Raw genomic sequence first — 16,667 nt, forward strand, 5'->3', positions numbered from 1 at the left:
GGGGCTGTCCTCTTTACAGAGGCATTTTCCCCTTACTTCATTAATCTAAATATTGAGGATTTTTTTTTCTTTTTTTCCCCCGCAATTCAGCTGCAAGCCCTTTTCCACGATGCTGCCGCACCACTGCTGGGAATGAGCTGGGCCAGGAGCCACCCCTACTTCCCCAGGAGGCTGGGCCAATATTTTTTTACTCATTGTTATTCACTGCAACTCTGCCAAGAAGGTGCTCAGTATTTTACAAGCCCCACAAGAGCCCGTCTGCCCGGAGATATGATTCAGGACAGCATCTTGCACAGGCTGGCATCAACCCAAACATTTCTGATTTAAGCCTATCTGTTTGGAATGGGATTAAGCAGAAATAAGCAGCTGTTTTGCAGAATAACAATGAGAGCGCAGGATCCGCACTCTCACTTGGCTCAGCGAGAGCTTCCCAGGGAGACGGGTCCTAAATCATAGCCAGGGGAGTCCATCCCGCCGGGAAATCCTTCCCCGGCACCGGGGAGGTTGAGGCAGCCATTTGGGTGGGGGGCATTGCGATGGGTTTGTTTGGGTTTTTGTGGTTCCCCCTTGCTCCAATTGGATTTTAGCGGAAGTATTTTACAACCCTTAAAAAAAAAAAAAGCCAACAGCCACCACTAAAGCACATTTTTCCTCCTGGGAAGGAGGATCCCCTCTCCCTGTCGGGGAGGGCAGAAATGGTGGGAGAGAGGTTTAGGACACGGCTCTCCGAGGTGCCATGGGAAGGACTGAGCTGGGCTCTCGCTTCGGAGAGGACTCTGCAGTGGTAACCGAGCTCAAAGAAATCCCTGGGTGATGAGGGGGTGTCATTGTTACCCAGATTTAAAGCAGCTTTGATGCAGTTGCGGCACTTGGCTTTGCAGGGGTTAAAGCAAGCAAAGAGAAACTCTGTGCTGGGTGGGTGTTTGGGTACTCACAAACATCCTCCAGGCAAGTTGGGTTCCTCAGTGTCAGCTGAGCAAAGGTAATGGCCGTGGCTTTCCAGAGCTCTGAATGGGGTTACACCAAACCCCATCACCCGAAGGGGCCAAGGACACACAGGGTGTTAAATTTAGTAACGTGATGTTATACAGTGAGGCCTTGCCTGAGCATCTCCATCGGAGGAGCATCTCCAAAGAGGCTTCCTGCAGCTCCAGGGGCTGAATCCAGCAGGCTCAGTTGCTGCTGAGAACTGGGGTGCTTTTGGCTTGGGCTATTCCTGAATAAACCAACAGTGGAGCAGCATGAAACTACAAAGAAGAGAAGCTGTTACTGCAAAAGCTGGAAAATGCCAGTTCCCACAGAGCATGAAAGACCTGAATGATGGAAAAGCAGCATCTTTCTTTAAATATCTGGCTATAATTGTTAGTGCCTTGGTCTGCTCTGTATCGCTACTGGGAAAAGCTCATGCCAACCCCAGACCATCGCCTGTACGTACATCTGTGGTATCGGAAGGCAGAGGCAGAGCTGAAAGAATAAAAACCCTTTGGAGGGGAAAAATATATCTTCAGATTGTCAGCTGCACTCACTCAAAATCAGTTATAACCTCCCTCCACATGTGGTGGAGTTTTAATGAATTCCCCCTCCCCCACCCAGGCTGGGCTGGAACCCAGTTCACACCAGTGGAGGGTGTTTCTGAGGCTGCTCCCCGGGTGCTGCTGCCTGACGTCATGGACACACTCCCCCGTCCAGGTCCTGCACAGCCTCTGCTGCTGTTCATGCTCCCAAAACAGGGCCAAGACGCTTCTCCTGCTGGCGTCCACGGCTGCTGGGTGTGGGCTGCGCCAGCTCAGGCCCTTGAGGAGTCTCAAGTTTTACTGGGGGATAAAAATGTGGGTAACTGGGAGCAGAAGACAGCACATGATGTCTCTTCTCTTCTACTTTTTTTCATCCCCTTGAAAAATGTTGAAGAGTAAATAGTTACACACAGCTCTGTCTTCACAACGTGCTGCTCACAGCGGTTTTTCTCTTCCAGTTTGGGGGATGTAACTATTTTGCAAAATACATCACCAGCCCGTGGCCAAGGATGCTGTTTTACCTCTCAAAAATATCTTCTGGTCCAATGGCCATGTCTCCAGTGAGCTTAAAACAGCATCGTGAGCTCTGCAGGCTGCAGACACCTCCCTGAGTCACACCAGCAACTAAAGGCACTCAGTTCTTCCCCCGGAAACCGAAGGACCCTCCAGAAAGCCCCTCTGCCATATCCCTCTTGCCCTGAATTCATCAACTTGCTTCTCTGGTAACATGCTCTCTTGCATGTCATCGGTAAGGAATTTGTGCTCCGTTTGATAATGGGAGATGAATGGGTGCAGCAGCAAAATCCTCAGACCACAAAGCATTTCAGCAGGTCTTTTAAGCCTCCTGTGTAGGCTGTCCAAGGACCCGCTCATTCCCGGGCATCCCCGACCCCACTCATAAATCAAAGCATTCCAGTCCTGGTTTCCTCTACGCGTCCATGAACACTCACAGAGGTTTCTTCTTTAGCAAACTTAATCTGGGCAATTGTTCAAAAATGTTAAAATTACCTGCTCCTTTTATGATATAATGACAGCCGTTGGAAGCATAATTTAGCCCAGACCTGAAGATGTCTGTTTTAAGGTTAAAAAGTCCTCCAAGCTAAACTTTATCCAACAGCAATGATGAAAAAATCAACTTGTCCGGTCTTAATTTTAGTTCCTCTCATTAATGAAGCCATGGTAGCCTTTGCTTTGTCCCAACTTCACTTATTCACGTCAGGGTCTAATTGGTTTCATGGCACCAGATCCCAACAAGGATTTAAAATGACCAAGTTACTGACCTAACTTGATTCCCATTGCCTTCATCTGCCCTTCCCTCATGGAGACCCTCCGGCTTGAGTCTTGCCTGCCAGGAGCCTCACAGGATGTTCTCAAGATCATAGTTCAGCCAAGGGTTGGACAACAGGTTAATTCCACCAAAACCTATCTTTCTTTACCATTGGCCATGCATCACCACAAGGTCCTTTAAAACCTTACATGAAAAGGTCTCAAGGAGATCTGATCCACAGATCAGTGAATAAACACAATAGTTAAGGGAATACATAGCTCTGCTCTGGAAGGATGGTGTCTGTTGGTACCCACCTACCCCAGAGATGTGCCCAGGAGCCCCATCCCCACGCAGGTCCTGCTCCCCTGAAATCAGACCCTGCTTCACCCCTCAAAGCACTCAAAATCCATGGTCAGTGATGGATGTTGGCTGGGACTCCCCGAGGAGCCCCTTGAGTCCCTCTGGCTCCAAAGAGAAGCAGGAACCAGCCCCACGTGCTGGAGCACACCAAGTACTCTGGGTGCTAATGTTGACTTCTGGCTTGTTTAACCTGCACGTCTCTGCTCAAGCGGATCTTGGCAGCCCCAGGGAGCAATGTTCTCATGTGCCATCAATGCACAGTGATGCCTGGCCTATCATGGCTCCTTCCCATCATGGTATCTCCAGGGAAGCCCAGCACTCCCACACAGGCCTGTCGCAGGGAGAGGGTGTGAACCAGGCCGCTGCTCTGACACAAGTGCAGGGGGAATAACTCTTTCCTACTGGGATAAAGAGGTAAAACCTGATAATCCAGCCCATAGGGGATAGAGAAGGGTATTCCTGTGCTGTCGGGACAGCGGATGGGTTTTACATTAACATTCCCCCCTTTCTCAGGCCACCCCAGCACAGTGTGGGGTCAGTGTTGACCCCAGTGCCCCACTTGTCCAGGGACCCGGGGGCAAGTGTCCCAAAGGGATATGGTGACAACCATGGGTAGCAAATGACATTTACCTAGTTATCTCTTAGCCTCCCCTCCAGGCAGCACATCCTTCTCCAGGCTCATGGTGCCGATGAGCAGCAAAGGAGGTTCCCAGAGACACCCTTCAGTGCCTGGTGTCCTGTGTGGCAGTGGCAGAAGGGAATCGCTCGCTCGCCGTCTGAAGGGGGGTCCTACAGAAACCCCCCCAAGACGTGGGTCCGGGAGCCCCAGCTGCTGCCGGCAGCCTGTCCTGCACAAAATGCCTCAGATCTGTGTCCAGCACAGCAGGAAAGCCCTCCAGGGGGAGATTTCACGCCATTCTACTGTTTTGGATTAGACCCCAGCTGCCTCTTGAGCGGTTTAAATTTACAGAGCTCAGAAGCAAACTTTCCACCCAGGCAGGGGCTTACCCAGACGAGGGGCTAAGCAGAGAGCACTGGGTTCAACGCCCCTCTGAAAACAGCCAAGGGCCCATTACAGATCTGATTCCAGCCAGCGTCAATCAGAAAAAAGACCCTCTAGTTATTAACTGCCCTTCAGTTTACTCTCCTTTGCATCCTGGATGCACAGAAACACATTGGAAATGTATGTTGCTTTTGGAAAAATGCCTTGCCATGGTAAATGATCCCAAACCAACATCCGTGCACCAGCCCCTGGGAACCGAGGTAGAACCCTTTGCATTTAGGCCTGCCAGGGTTTCATTTAAGATTTTTCTGCCTCCCAGCAGAGAAATCCATCAGGAGTCCATGTTACAGTGAGAAAACCTCACAGGTTTGCATGGGAACCTATGGGTCCCGTACACGAAACAGCCATAGCACAGGGGGCTTTCAGCACTTTTCTGTTAGTGAAATGGGGATGAACAAGGATCTTTTCTCCCAGTCTATTAATTTTGTTAAGGTTAGGGTTGCTTCCTTTTCCCTTACAGACATTGGCTGCTGGAGATGAAGAGCTGCTGGTGGCACCTCTTTGCAGACCGTGTCCATGTGCCTGGCACCCTCCGGCTCTCAGCAGGAAGCCAGGGAGACCCAGGGAAAGAATATCTTCTGGTATTGAGGCCATTTTTCTGTCATAGCAAACCAACCCATGAAGGGGGAACAGCTTTTACATCCCAACCACATCCACTTCTTTAACCAGTTTCTCCATTTCTCCCAATTTCCCCAATCAACCTAAATCAGAGATTAACCTCTACCTGCTGGTCCAGCAGCATTTTACCCCTACCTGGAGGGCCAGTATCTGTAGAAAGGCAGACACACACCATCGTTGGGCTCAGTCAGGTGCTAAGGAACAGGGGCAGCATCCTAGGGAAGGCAGACTCACCCCAACATTCGCCCTGAACTCACAAGACCACCACAGGCTCCCACTGAACGTCTTCTCCCCAGCAGAACCTCTCTGCAGGTTTTTGACAGGAACATTCATTTCTAGCACAGTCCAGTTGTCTGAGGGGAAAATTCCCAGGGACAGGAGGATGTAGATAGGCCAAGAATGTAGACAGCTCCAAAACAGGATTAGACATTTCTGTGGATGTCAAGAACGGCTAGAGTTAGTACAATTAACGATAACCATCTTGGCCAAGATAGAAACTGAGTGCAGGACTCCCAGCAGTACCCATCTGCTGGAGACTAAGACAAGAGCATCTCCCCTGTCTCTGCACGTGACATGTCTCTTCCACTGTCCCTTCAGGGAAGGTCCTGGTAGGACGCCGGCTCTGCCCCAGCCAGGAAGCTGCAGAGAGCAGAGAAGGGAAGGGGCTGGCCAGGCAGGGGGAGCCAGGATGGGGCAAGCGAATACTCACAGTGTGTGCCTTTCCCTTTGGATTTGGATCCTGGGCAACTCACAAGTTCAAAGCAGAGGCAAAGGTGCCTCCACACCCATGTCTTTTATTCTAGTGGCCTTGTTGGAAATCCCATGATTTCTAGCACAATCTCACAACTATTCCATCATTACTTGCTCCCCACTTGTGACGCTTTAGCAGGTAAAGGGGGGTACATCCCCACCACCCCCCAGCTGCCACGCAGTCACCAACCTCACCAGCTCCAGCCTCGAGGGAGCGCAGCCGGAACCGCAGTGCTCTGCAGGCATCTCCCCCAAATTGCTCCCATGTGGGTGCCCCGGCTCCAGCAGCCACCCGGAGCCCTAAGTGCTTCCAGGCTGGAGAAGCCCTGGCTGCTGCTTGGCGTCACTCATGCCGGTGAATGGGATCCAGCGTCTCCCTGCTGCCTGCACAAGCACACTGCAGATGTCCCAGAGGGAATATTACAGCCTTCAGTTACCCAATTAAAAACTTGTTTGAGGGGATTTGATTATTCAGTTTGACAGAGAGAAGAAAACCCTCTGGGTCCTAGCAGCAGCGAGGATTTATGAGCTAAGGCTTTGCTTCAGGTCGCTCTGCCTGATCATGATATGTAGCAAAGGAGGGGGGGAAAAAGAAAAAAAAAAACAACAGTGGTGTCTGCATTCCTGCTGCTTGAATCAGATGACTTTCCTGGCAGCTCCAGTCCCCGCTGCCTCCAGGGAAGGTACAGCCGAGGGCAGGATGCTCTGGAGCAGGTCTCTGCCATTCTGCACCAAGGACAGCCTTGACATCCCAGAAAGCCACTTCCTAAACCAGCTCCTCTCTCCCTCCCCTCTCCCCCAGGCAGGGGGTGTAAATGCTTCCTCATCACTTGCAAACACCTCCTAGGGACCCCAGCGAATGCTTTCACCACAGTTTGCTGAAGGGCAGAATCTGCCTTTTTTTCCGCTCCAGGGTGAACACAGGCCTGGCATTAACCCTGCTGTCAGGGGGCTATCCCTACTCCTTGGGCACCCCTCGGCTCCCCCCACCCCGGCTTCTTCTCCCTGTAAAAGCATCACTCTCAAGTTGGGAAATGAGGGAAGACAAATCTCACAGCTGCCTGCCTTACTGCAGCGTGTGAACAGCATCCAGAAACATCTCCAGACAAGATGATTACTAACAAGGGATTTGGGATCATGTATATTTACTGCCACAGCAGTGATTGGGGAGACATGTGGCCACCAAACTGCAGTGTGGGCTCGGAAGAAGCCAGCCCGGGGCTGAACATCTCCCTCAGGGCTTCAGGAGCATCCTCCTGCTCACCTTCCTCACCTGCTTCAGGCCACGGTGAAGGACAAGACGCCAAGTTAACTGTGCTCTCACCTCTTCCTCACTCACTTTTGTGCATAGCACCAAAGTGTCTGGTGTTTCTCTTTAAGGCAGTATTAAAACAAAAGGAGAAAAAGTTATAAGTTATTTCAAAGGTCTTTGCTTCAAAAGCATTCAAACCAAATTTACGCACCAAGTGTTCCTTTTATTGTACAAACAAAATAACCCTCTGCAATACGATTCCTCTAAATTTATGGTTCTTCCAGAGCTACTAATTCAACCCAGGTCTTTTCTTCTTTTTTTTCTTTCTTTTTCTCCCCACCTTAACTCGAATAATTCATAAATACTTCACGCTGGAGTGTACTTTATGAGCATTATTATGATCACTTGAATGAGGAAATGCCTGTGAAGTTATTATAATAGTTTTAATACACCACAGACTCTCCAGCGGTATGGACAACGAGGTATAAAGAAACTTCATAGCACATCAGAGGGAAGAGCTCTCTTGAGGGGCCATTTATCTGGCCAAATAATAAGGATTCCATAGCCCATATATGTCTCTGAAGCAAGTCAATGACAATATCTAGGCCGAGTTTTGGTTTGCCACACTCCGGCTGAGGAGGGTTATGTGCATCTCTGGCCAGACTGAGACATGGCTTAGGTCCACAAGCCTCCATACAATTTTCAGACCCAAACCCAGAAAAAAAGAAGAATAAAAAAGAAAAAAGAAAAAAAGTTCAGAGGCGCATCATCAGAGCCATCATAAGCACATTTAGAAGAGCGGGTAACTTACTTGAAGTCCCCAGGGACACAGGGAAGCACAGATAAGCCAAATTCCCCTCATCAGGAAGCAGACACTATTTTTCCTGTTATCCTTTCACATATCACAGGACGGCATGTTGCTGAAAGGCAGAAATTAAGAGTCACAAGGCTGTATTCCCTCAAAGACATAGCTGAAAACCATTGTTTTCTTTAATGTAAAGAGGCAGAACACTACAGCTATTAGACTACACCTACATGGAAATAGGAACTCATCAAATTTAAATATATTTTCCAGGGTCACTGAGCCATACGGGGCCCTTCCTCAGGGTATCTCAAGGAAGCAGCTTTGCACGTGCTTCCAGATTCTGCATTTCTCCTCCTCATTCTCCCATGTAAAATGGATCACTGGGGGCAACCACGGCCCCAAAAATCAGGGGGAGCATGTTTGAATTCCCCGAGAGGTCCTGTAGGATGGCAACCCCTCCAGCACCCAAAAACCAGCTGCCCCATGACCTTCCCCAAGACCACCCAGAAAGAGCTGCAAAAAGAGCCCTCAAGTCCTGCCTGCCTCTGAACCACCACCACTCCCCAGGAAATCAGTCTTTTTGTCTTGTAAAGAACTCCTACAGTAATTGCCTTCATATCTCAAAGGTGTCTTACAGCCACTGAGGTGCAAATATTTATCCATACTTGGAATTGCAGAGTGAAGCCTCACTAAGTGTTCCCAGACACTTCAGCAGTTGTTGTTTTAAGACCTGAACCATAGACACCTGGCTGGAATTAATCAGCAGATGTGAGCATGGAGGCAGAGCAAAGCCCTTATTAACCCTTCACACATCAATGTCAAGGTCATGGGGAGTTTCGATGGGACAGCCAGTACCTAGATGTCAGCTGTCAACAGTTTGGGAATCCCAGGGGAAGAAATGTTCTCCACTGATCAGGGCATGAACCGGTAGCAAAATCTATCACACTCCTGTCACCGCTTGAAGACTTGCTGCGTTGAGGCACTCGCTTGTGAATAACTGCAATAATAAATGTTTATTACTAGATAATAAAACACAAGAGCAAATCACCTGCTGGATTGTCTGAAACCCACCTGCTGAGTTGTCTGAAATCAACAGGATTTTAAGCATCAATTTAAGGGAGAGCATTCATTTTGAACCAGTTAGTTTCAGGGAGTTCACATCATCAATAGCTCCTCATCAAGGTCAGAAATTCAGGCCCTTCCGAAGTGATCAAGCACACACCTGGGAAAGACTCTCCCATTCCAGCTCCTCTCCAGTGCACTGGTTGATCCCTCTCCCTCAGCAGGCAATCAAACCACATTGTCCCAAGCTCAAGCCTCCAAAAAATACACAGCATCAATGACTTCTCTAAAGCCATCTCTAAAGCCTCTTTTCTAAAGCCTGTCCTGAGAAGGTAAGGACAAGGCCATGTCCTGAAGACTCCAGTCCTGGGAACCTCTATCCAAATGTCTTCACTCTCATCAGTTCCTTTCCAGGAAGGGACAAAAGCCCACGAAGAGAAGGACTAACATTGGCACAATGTTCCTTCTCCCCTACATGGGCGAAGAAATTGGCCCACAATAAAATGAACCCTGAAATTAGAAGGTGGCTCCTCAATGACTGTGGCATCGTGTACCAGGACAAGCCCAGTTAAACCTGGTTTAATACAGAGCTCGAGCAGAGCGAGGTCCCAAGTTAGGACCCACAAACGATGACAGAACAGAAGACACCTCCTTCCCGGTGGAACTGGCTGTGCTTTCATATTCAGCTAAACCTCCCAGTGAGAAACCTGAGATGAAGCACTGTGGAGTGTATCCTAACACTAACCCACACAAACCCCAGGTTGGGACGTGGGTGGCATTGATTAACTACAGCAAGATGAGAAGAAAGACAACCTCTGCCCCATTCTGCTGGCCCTTTTCCCTGGGAGATGACTGGTGATGGAGAGTTCACCTGCTTTGAAGTGGAGATGGATCCAAGAGCCAGGCAGGTGCAAAGCCTGCAGAGTGCAGGTGCAAAGTGCCACAGAGCTCACCCTGCAAATCCATCATCTGCAGGTCTTTTGGGGTGGGGGATACTTCTAAGCAGATTATAAGCTTCTGCATGAATTCTGCCAGTCAATCCATCTGAATCATCTTCCTAACCAAAAGGCATGAGAGGGAAGATCTGTTTTCTCTGCCGTTGACCCATGACATGCCTCTGCCATTGAGCAATTCTGATTGTGGCACTTAATGCAGAACAAAAACCCCCAGCCCCTTATTTTAAAACAGAGGAGAAAAACCTTCCTGGATCTGTCACTGTAGATATTAGCCCATTGCCAGCCACAGAAAGCTGCATTCTTGACTGACGTTGGTTTTCATGGCCCATTTGCTTGTTTGCTCCAATTTCTCCTCCTCAACAACTCCAGGAACTGGCAAAATTGAGAGACTGGCTTTTTTGGGCTTGCTGGCAGACTGGGAGCTGTTTCATACAGAGGACGAGAATGGGGTAGAATGGGGCTAGGAGGAAGATGCAGAAGAGCAAGGGCTCTGTAGGGAAAAGGAAGGTCAGAGCTTGAGTGGAATTGAAGGTCTGGAGAGAAATTAATGAGAAGAAGGAGCTGATATGAGAAGAGGAAGTGGATGGGATGGAGGAAGCGTCAGCCTCAGCCATCCATCTCACTTTTTTCCCCCTGCACCTGAGCAGGATCAGACCTTTCTTCTCATTCAGTGCTGAGATGGAAACAGCTTGGGCTTCCAGTTCATCTATAGAGCAGGTCTAAAAACCAGCCTCACTTGTTCATAGCTCAGACAGCAGCAGAGTCCAACATCAGCTCCCTGGAGAGGCAGCTGATGCCAAAGCACCAGGAAATGATCCCATCAAGAAGAGTCAAAGAGCCAGCCCCAGTTCAGCAAAAAAATACTAAAAAGCAGGGCACTGGACAGCATTGTTTATGACTTTCTGTGCATTTTTGTACCCAGGGAAGGGAAGCAGGCAATCAGGGCAGGGAGGACTTGCCAGACAGGAGGGTGTGGGTGATATCTTCCTGTTGATGAGATGTAAACAAGCCCTTGGAGCAGGTCAGGCCATGCAATGCCCTCTTATCATGAGCCATTTCACTTGGCATAAACACCAGCCCTCAGGTCAGGGCTATAATCTCTCCCAGATGCTTTTGCCCATAGGCCTGATCAAACCTAAAGTAGGGGGATAAAATAATCCCCACCCACTGCCTTTCTTCTCTAGTATCTCTTTTCTACCCCAAAACATATTTCCCTGGTGGAAACGGTTCCTAGAGGTTGGGGAATGTTTCCTACAGAAGGTGACCACGTCTCTCGACGCACCATTGCAGCAAGTGCCGTATGGCGCTGCAGGCAATGAAGCTTTACCCTGACGCATAGCCTGGGAAGGGAAGGCTGGGCCAGGGGCTGCTGCCCTGATGAGCATTTTGGGAGGTAGCCATAAACCCTCAGCCTGTCAGGGAGTTTAACCTGACCTGTCAGTCAAGGTCTCCATTTCCCAGGCTCCATCCCATCACAAATGAACTTGTCTCACAAAGCCCAGTCCAACATGACAAGTGTTTATATAGGACTAATGAGTGTCTCCGTCCCCAAAGACGTCTTGGATCGCTCAGATACTGAGGTCCAGGCACACACACCGTTTACTTTGCCAAATGCAGGTCTGCAAAGATCCACAGTGCTAATTATGCCCTGTTGCAGGGAGCAGCCCGGTATGCTTTGGGCTCTGCTTCTTCACACAGAGAACCTGCATGGGGCAGGAACCACAGGTGCCTCTCTGGAGGGGAAGGCTGTCCCAGCAGGGAGGCTCTCAGCTCCTGTGCAAGGAGACCCGCCCCCAGCCGGGGTCTCTCCAGAACTGCCCACCAGACCAGTCATCCAGCACAGGGCGCTTGCCTTCCTGGTTTAGCCATGCAAGCCATCTCCTGAGAAAGCCCCGAGGAGAAGCACTTGGGGGTGTTGGTGGGTGAGAAGCTCCACACGCCCCTCAACGTGCACTGGCAGCCCAGAAACCCCCCCACCCCTGGGCTGCATCCCCAGCAGCGTGGCCAGCAGGGCCAGGGGGGAATTCTGCCCCTCTGCTCCGCTCTGGGGAAACCCCACCCCCAGTGCTGCCTCCAGCTCTGGGGCCACCACCAGCAGAAGGACATGGAGCTGTTGGAGAAGGGACAGAGGGCACAGAGATGCTGGGAGGGCTGGAGCCCCTCTGCTGGGAGGGGGGGCTGAGAGAGTTGGGGGGGTTCAGCCTGGAGAAGAGAAGGCTCCAGGGAGACCTTTGAGTCCTTTCCAATCCCTAAAGGGGCTCCAGGAAGGGGAGCTATAGGATAAGGGGGAATGGTTTTAAACTGAAAGAGAGGAGATTTAGATTAGGTATTAGGAAGAAATTTTACACTATGAGGGTGGTGAGAGTCTGGCCCAGGTTGCCCAGAGAAGCTGTGGCTGCCCCATCCCTGGAGGGGTTCAAGGTCAAGTTGGACAGGGCTTTGAGGAACCTGGTTTGGTGGGAGGTGTGCCTGCCCAGGGCAGGAGCTGGCACTGGATGGTCTTAAGGTTCTTTCCAACCAAAACCATTGTATGAGTCTATGAAAGAAAAGCACCTTTTTCTCATTTAAGTGCCTTAAATTGAGCACCAGGAAAATGCTAGCATCCCTTTATGCTACACCACAAATATCTTGTGCGACTCCACCTCTCCAAGGAGTCCTGGCTCTGCTGGATTTGCCTGTCTGGAGAGGTTCAGCAGCCACACAAAGCGACAGGACCTGTCAGCAAACGGCTGCGATGCTGGGTTTGGGCCATGAATTCCTGACATCCGCCTCTGCCTACGCAGCGGCTCCTTCCAGCCGAGTCCTCGGGGCCCCATAACCTGGCAGCCTCCTTGGAGCGGACGTGCATTACCCTCATCCCACACAGCCCAGGCTGTGATCCACCACCTTTGGATGGGGAACCTGTGGCCAGAGAGGAACCAGCCTCCCTGCTCTCCCCCTGCACGTCCCCTCTGCCACGGTCAGAGGCTGGTGGGACCCAGGGGTGCCAAGTCCTCCCACATCCTCACCTTGGCCCCAGCAATGTCGGTCAAGAAATCAGCTTCATAGGAGAGGAGAAAAAGACCCAGCGTGGTCTTGGCTGGGAATTGTGGTGTCTGTGGTTTCCAGAAACTTTTAGGCACTTGGCTCCTGTATCCCTCGGGAGATGCATGACATTATCAGTGCAGTCCGTGCTCACCTCAATGGATTCTTCCTTCTCTACACTGCTCTCCTCACACCCTCTGCAGCTCCTGGGATTCACGCTCACTCATGCCTCTGGACTTCACCCAGATCTAGACTTTGTATGAGCACGTAGCAGCACCAGTGTCCCGCACAAAAGAGGAGGCACCAGCTAAGAGGACAGGCTGCTGCAGAGCCTGGACACTGGTCCACCATCCCTTTGGACCAAATCCTCAGCAGTACCTTGTCCCCCCACACCTGAAAAGCCCTCAGACAAAGAGGTTGGGTTGGACAAAGATCCTCAGGGCCGTGGGTGGTGCATTGAGTACATTGACTTATTCCACATGGGTGCCCCTGGACCAGGAACTGCAGCAGTTGTCCTATAAAAACCTCAACCGGAGAAGATAGAGCTCCCAAGAAGAATAGGAAGGCGTTGCAGGGAGAGGGTGTAGGGGTATCCGCGTGTTTATCCCACAGTCTCCAGCTCTGCCAAGACCAAACTGAGCTCAATGGCATCAGGCGCAGGGTATGGCCATGCCCACAGAATCATTTAGGTTAGAAAGGACCTTTAAGATCATTAAGTCCAACTGTAAACCCAGCACTGCCAAGTCCACCACTAAACCATGTCCCTCAGCACGATGTCCATATGTCTTTTAAATACCTTCAGGGACAGTGACTCCACCATTTCCCTGTGCAACCTCTTCCTTGTCAAGATTGAGCTGCCCAACACATGCCCAAGCCCTCCTCACACCCCAGAAAAGGAGAATTCAGGTCCACAACTGCTGTCGTTCAACAGGAATGAGTCCAATCCCATCCCACATTTCAAAGACCTACCAGATCCCAATGTCGTCCCTCCTTCCCCACCTCATCTTCTTGGATTCCTAGAGGTGAAGCCCAGACCTGTGCAAATAGCTGGTCTGTCCTTTAAAGATCAAATTAAAAAATTAGGAAGTGGAAAAATTTTCTCTTTAGGTCAACCCAGAATGAAACCTTCCTATTTGTCACAGCAAAATATTTTTTTTCCTTAAGCGGAGACAATGAAAACATCTTGTTCTCCCCAAAATAAAACCTTGCTCTGTTTTCAAATGCATGTTTGAAGGCACTTGTGGTCCCCAGATTTTTTAATTAAAGGCAGGCAAATTTCAAATTCGGAATGTCACAGTGCAATAAAAAGTTAAAGCATTTAATTTTATGCATATCTTGAACAAAGCCTGCAGTTTTTCATCCCCAAAATATTCTTTTCTTTTTCCTTTTTTTTTTCACTTCAAACTTTGGTTCAAGTTGTAAATAATTTCAAAGGAACTAAAATAACTTTTATTTACCCTACTAACAAATGTTTCATCTTAATTTCAGCCAGGCTAACTTAAAGTGATTGGAGCCAGATTCTTCTCAGTGGTGCCCAGTAAGTGGACAGGAGGCAAGGGCCAGGAGCTGAAATACAGGACATGTCCTTTAAACAGAAGAGAAATCTTATTTTTACTCTTTTTTTTACTGTAAAGGTTGTCAAATGCTGGAGCAGGTTGCGCAGAGCAGTTGTAGGGTCTCCATCCATGGAAATAATCAAAACTCAACACAGCCTCTTCTGGCTGTTCCTCCTCTGAGCTGGGGGTTGGATTAGATGATCTCCAGAGATGCCTTCCAGCCTCAGCCATCTCCATTATGGGCAATTTTATGAGGAACTCAAAAAGGAAGCATCCAGGCCCTGGGGATGGACAGGGACACACCAACCCCCTTAAACCACCACAAATTGTGGCATCACCAGCCCTGTGAGTCCCACAAAGCTTCATGGTATTTTCAGGCTCCAGTTCCTGGGATTTTGCAATTGAGCGCTTAAAATAAAATGCACTTTTGTTACCTTCCTAAATGAAATCCTGTAACCTCTGCCTGACCCGCAAGGGGGAAAAATAGAAGAAAGAAGAAAAGAGAAACCCGTGGGCATTTAAAAGGAGCCGTCCTGAGAGCAGCCAGTCCAGAAAACCCAGATTTCTGCAGACGGTGCACCTCCTGCTCAGATCCTCTGGTGTCCAGTAAGGTGTAAATCCTGACAAGCTTCTCCCAGAGTTGGGTATCCAAAATGTCCTGTGCCTATGTGGATCCTCCAGAGCTTAATAAGAAGTTTAGTTCATGCTGGAGCATTGCACACATTAGGGCATCCGTTCCTTTCCTGGCCACCTCGTAAGACCTTGACAGAGTTACAAGCTTGATCCCATTGTCATCTTGCACTGAAACTGGCCACCATCAGCACCCAGCATTCATTGGGCACCATCAGCTGTGTCATTTGAATAGGCTTAATATAAATTATTTTGGGAAAATTTGGGAAATACCCGAGTTTGTCAAAAAAAGGTATGGAAAGAAGAGTAAAAAGTCTACAGATATTCCTTATTTGGGCTTTTGGAGAGTGTCAGGGTCAGTCATCTCCATCTAAGGACCTCTGAGGGGTCAGGAAACAGCAGCTTGAACAGAGAAAGAGGAGAGTATGGAAATCTCAGATCCCATTCATCCCCTGGACCTCCCTCTCTGAGATATTCTGCCGGATGCAAACCTTTTATTGTCCTGGCCATTAAGAAAGACATTTAAAATGCCTTAAATTTCAACAAGGCTCCTAGACGCCCCACAGAGGTGTGTGCAAACCTTGCAAATGCACATGCACAGGAACACACCTCAGCCCTGTGATGTGCACATCATGGTGAGCTGTCAGCTCCAGCATCCCATCCTGTGCAGCATTTGGGGAAGGTTTGATTTTAGCTGCCAGTAAAGTCCCACATCGCCAGTTTGCCCAGTGAGCATCCCTTTCCGTTGTAAATGTCCTTGGGACAGCGGCAGGACTTTTTCAATATTGGTTTTCTGGAAAAAGCATCTCAGCCTGTCTTCAAAGAGCCATCAGACTTAGGCTGGGGCTAAACTTACAGTTCCTGCTTTCCCCTTGGAGAAAGTCACCAGAGCGCTGTCATCTCTCAGCCCCAGACATCTCCTGGAGCAAGGGGACCTCTACAGCCCATTCCCTGCATCTCCCATCTCAGCCAAAAGCGAGCATTTCCCGCAGGCTGGGGGGGATCCATCGCCCTCCCGTGGCAGGCTTCAAAATAGGTTCCTGGCTTTGACTTCCACCCGTGTACAAGGAACAGCCGGATTTGCTGTAATAATAATAAGGTCAGCACTTTTGAACAAGGCAATAATTCCTATCATACAGGTAGGAAAGTAATCTGGAGCCTCTGGGTTGCTGGTGACCTGCAGGACTGCAGAAAGTCCCCATCAGCAGAAGTTCTCACTGCCTAAAAAGGAGCATCACGTTCAGGGAAATAAAAGGAAGGTGCTCACAAGACCATCAGTGTCTTTCCAAAAGTGACACACTGCCCTTGTCTCCCCCTCATCTGACGATTTGGCTCACAGATTGAAAAAAACATGCTATCAAGTAACGTAAAAACACGCTGTTCCAGATGAGAAGAGCATGTGGAGATACAACAGGGACTGAAACAGGGTAAGAACAGCTGCTTGGGAAAACACCCAGCACCAGGAAGGACCTGATCCTGCACAACCCATTCCCTTGCCTTGCTATGGCCTCCTCCATATCAGCAGGACTCGGCAGGAGCCAAGCTCAACACAGAATTCCTGGAGGAATTGCAGCACTGGAAAAATCAACTTGGTGCAGCGTTCACTTTATACACCCCAGCATACCTAAAGAAAGTGTAATCCCAACAAAACCAGTTGTCCTGGCGAGCACAGATGGGCTAACTCAGCCCATTAGTATGTGCCCAATGAAGCACCCCCGTGACCAGACTTGATGGGGTTTGGAAAAAGTAGGCTTGCTCCAAGCCCCGGGACTGCAGCCAGTAAATGGCATTCACATGCTATCAGAGGCAT

At 49.6% G+C, this 16,667-nt stretch overlaps 1 long non-coding RNA gene across 2 annotated transcripts in view; it reads right to left on the bottom strand.

The window, feature by feature from the left end:
• Positions 1-1,141: 1,141 nt before the first annotated feature.
• Positions 1,142-16,667, bottom strand: part of LOC106900269 — a 46,802-nt gene continuing 31,276 nt past the window's right edge. Inside the window, exons 8-12 of one of the 2 annotated variants that reach the window (XR_001414127.1) lie at positions 8,485-8,626; positions 7,636-7,744; positions 6,837-6,945; positions 5,057-5,254; positions 1,142-1,247 (exon numbers count right to left, since the gene is read on the bottom strand). This is a non-coding gene — a long non-coding RNA (uncharacterized LOC106900269). The remainder of the gene's footprint in view (positions 1,248-5,056; positions 5,255-6,836; positions 6,946-7,635; positions 7,745-8,484; positions 8,627-16,667) is intronic. The other variant, XR_001414128.1, reaches the window with a different exon arrangement.

This window comes from Calidris pugnax, unplaced genomic scaffold, assembly GCF_001431845.1.
Source record: "Calidris pugnax isolate Ruff unplaced genomic scaffold, ASM143184v1 scaffold757, whole genome shotgun sequence".
In the NCBI taxonomy this organism is placed as follows: Eukaryota; Metazoa; Chordata; class Aves; order Charadriiformes; family Scolopacidae; genus Calidris; species Calidris pugnax.